The 3,050-nt window shown below is 49.9% G+C and overlaps 1 long non-coding RNA gene across 1 annotated transcript; it reads right to left on the reverse strand.

The window, feature by feature from the left end:
* Positions 1 to 1,112: 1,112 nt before the first annotated feature.
* LOC147827375 (uncharacterized) lies at positions 1,113 to 1,811 on the reverse strand. Its single transcript, XR_015452526.1, has 2 exons — positions 1,692 to 1,811; positions 1,113 to 1,471 (listed from the first exon to the last, which is right to left on the reverse strand). It is a non-coding gene; the product is annotated as an uncharacterized LOC147827375 (long non-coding RNA).
* Positions 1,812 to 3,050: the final 1,239 nt, after the last annotated feature.

The raw sequence follows: 3,050 nt of genomic DNA on the forward strand, positions 1-3,050 counted from the left end.
CTCTGCAAGCTGTGTGAGTCTGGGTGCACGCGTGTGTGGCTGCCTGTGTACATGTCTGTTTTCTCTCCCACTGTTGGTTAGCAGGGCTCGGAAGCAGACAGGGTTAGAAACCACAGACCTTGTGGTGACAGGGAAGCCAGACACTGGCTCCCCACCCCATAGAGCACATTGCCACTCCCCAGACAGTGAGCTAGGCGGGGCCTGACCCAGTCTCCCAGGCCACCCTCCAACACCTGGCTGCAGAGAGCTCCAAGTCACCATACAATTGGAGGAAGGGAGTTCTTTTCCTTTTGGAGTTGCGGTGGTTTTAGAGGAGCTGTCTGGGGATGAGGTGGGAGGCCACTGCTTAAATATAACTTGGCCTCTGAGTGCAGACCCACAAAAAGCAGTGTCTGGATGAAAGCTGCTTTTACAACAATTTGAGGAGACTCTGTGGGTGACTGCTAAGGCTGCAGGCTGGCCAGGGGGCTATTTTCCCACTAGTCGTGGTGTCCTCAGTGTCAGGACTGAGAAACACTGTTTGTTGGGTTTTGTTTTGTTTTGTTTTGCTTTGCTTTTCCCTCAGTCTTCTAAAGGGAAAAATATAAGGAAATGGAAAGAAAAGACTCTCAAAGCCATAGCCTGAGGCTTAACTGTCATATTATCCTTAGGGGGAAGGCACTGTGTCTGCTTTTAAGAACCATGAATTTGATGCAGAAGGGGTTGTAAAACTCACCTAAGATCTTACAGCAAGTAAGAAGCTGGGCTCTTTGCCAGCCTGGCAAGCGCAAGGTCCTGAGTGTGATTCCTGATTGGGGGGGGGGGGCAGAGCCAAGGTTCAAATTGATTCCCAGCCTCCTGCTGGACCCTACATCCCATTTTATTTCTCCAGTGAACAGGAATTAACTGTGCCACAGTAACTGTAACCTTACTGTGTTAAGGTTGGTGTTCAGTAAACTTCTTGAACTAATGCCCTGTGCTGTCTGTCTGCAGCTGACGGCAGAGACCCGGCCATCCCCACTGCTTTTACCCAGGAATCCACACCACGCCCAGCACAGACTGGCTATTCACTTAATGTCTGTGAAGCAATAATTGAGCAAAGGAATTCTGAGTTTGAGAACAACGACACACACTTCACTTTCCCCCAATTCATTTATTTAGCAAGGTCGACTGGATCATGGCTAAAAATAAGCCCCACAAGCAATCAACAGAAGTCGCCGGTCCTAGCATGTAAAAGCTCAAGTCCTTGAGTTGGAGCGGAGATTCAGGGCCTGGTTATCCTTGCTGGAGAACCAGCGCTGAACAGCACGGTTCCTGATTTCTCCATACACAACTCCGTAGGCGTGCAGGCCTGGGAAGGAGACGGGCTGCAAGAAGCAGCCTGCTGGCCACAGCAATTTGTGAGCTCAACAGCATGTTCAGACTGGAGAGCGGCATTGTGGAAACAGGGAACGCTGGGCATGGAAGAAACAAGATGATGTGGACAAATCATCTGCGGGACCGAGAAAAAAAAAAAGCCAGACAGAAACTGCAGCATCTCCTGACTATCTGGCTAAGATTCAAAGCACAGCAGCGAGGGCAGGCCGACCTCAAATTCATCCGCAAGAGGTAAACGCGGTCTCCCATGACAAGGAGTTGAAGAGCAGACAATACACTTGCTCCAACCTGAGGTAGCACATGCGCAGTGTCTGCGACCGCGCCCCTTTTCATACCTGTCAGTCGGAAGGGTCCCATCTACTAAAGCAGGGCGTACTAAGGCAGGGTGCGTGACGTCATCCTACAGCGCCTCCGCAGACCCGAATCCCCACAACTACTGGCAAAGGAGTTGCTGTGGAGACAGGGCGTCGAGCACCGCCCCTGAGATAGGATTGGAGAACTGGTCAGCTGAAGCTGGCGACAGTTCAAACCCTCGCGGTAAGCCCTCCGGGCGGCGCTCTTCTTGCAAGTTTCCCTGGCAAACTGGACTCCCTTTGGCTTCAGGGAATAAGTGATTCCCAGGAACCCCATAGCCCGGCCCAGAGCCCAAAAGTCAGTATCGGATAGTTCAGTTAAAATAAAAATTCAAACCGCCCCAAATCGGAGTCTGTGTAATACTGGAGGCCCCAGTGTGATTTAAATGTATCACCTAAATTGCTTCAGGCAGGAAGATCAGGAGACTAGAGCTTGGTCTAGCCCCGGTCTGGTTGATCCTTACCCCAGGACTCGTTCTGGCTCTGACCTCAGGTCTAGGACAATGACTAGCGACTTCACCCCAGGGAATCTAGAGCAGCTCACTCTAAAAGCTGGCAATTGGGTATTCCTGCAAACCCTGAAAATGCCTCACTGTTGTCTTCAGTCTTGAAGGGAGGGTGAGATAGGCAGGGTGAATAAATCCTGTTTTACCAGGTTTTAGACAGAAACTCCTTAAGTGACTAACATGCCTTGCTTGGGACAGTGCTGAGCAGGGATCTGGCCCGAAGTTTAAAGGCTATAAAACAAAGGCGGAGATGCCAGACTTTAGCCTGCTTTTCATTACCCACTGGACATCTACAGGGCCAGCGTTTAAGCCTTTGTTGTACCATCAGCATGTCAATATGTTGTTTTTCCCTTCTTAAATAAAATTCTTCCATGGCCCCATCCCTCTCTCTCTCTCTCTCTCTCTCTCTCCTGAATATAAGTACTCTTTGAAAGAGGGTCCATCTTCGTTGTCTAGCTGTCTCCTCCCTCTCTGCTGAGCCCTTTCCTGGCACACTTGATCTCTTTCCAGTTCTCCTTGCTCAATCAATGACATTTGATACAGTTTCTCATCCTCCCCTTGTAAAACTTTCTTCACTTGGCTTTTGGGGTCATCCACACTTACTTTTCCTCGGTCCCTGGCCTGTTCTCTGTCTTATCTGTTGGTTCCACTTCTTTCCCAGACTCTACATGCTGCCCTGGCTTCTTGGACTTTTCTCTCTTCACTTACTCTCCAGATACTCTCATCCAGTTTCATGGCTCGGAAGACCATCTATAAGCTGATGACTTTACTGCCATCTGGAAACTTTCTCACCTCAGAGAATGGCTCTGAGGTAGGAGGTTAGGCTGGGGCAAAG

Source organism: Heterocephalus glaber, unplaced genomic scaffold (assembly GCF_053883595.1).
Source record: "Heterocephalus glaber isolate CG9 unplaced genomic scaffold, H.glaber_assembly_v1.0 deba00001447, whole genome shotgun sequence".
NCBI lineage: Eukaryota > Metazoa > Chordata > Mammalia > Rodentia > Bathyergidae > Heterocephalus > Heterocephalus glaber.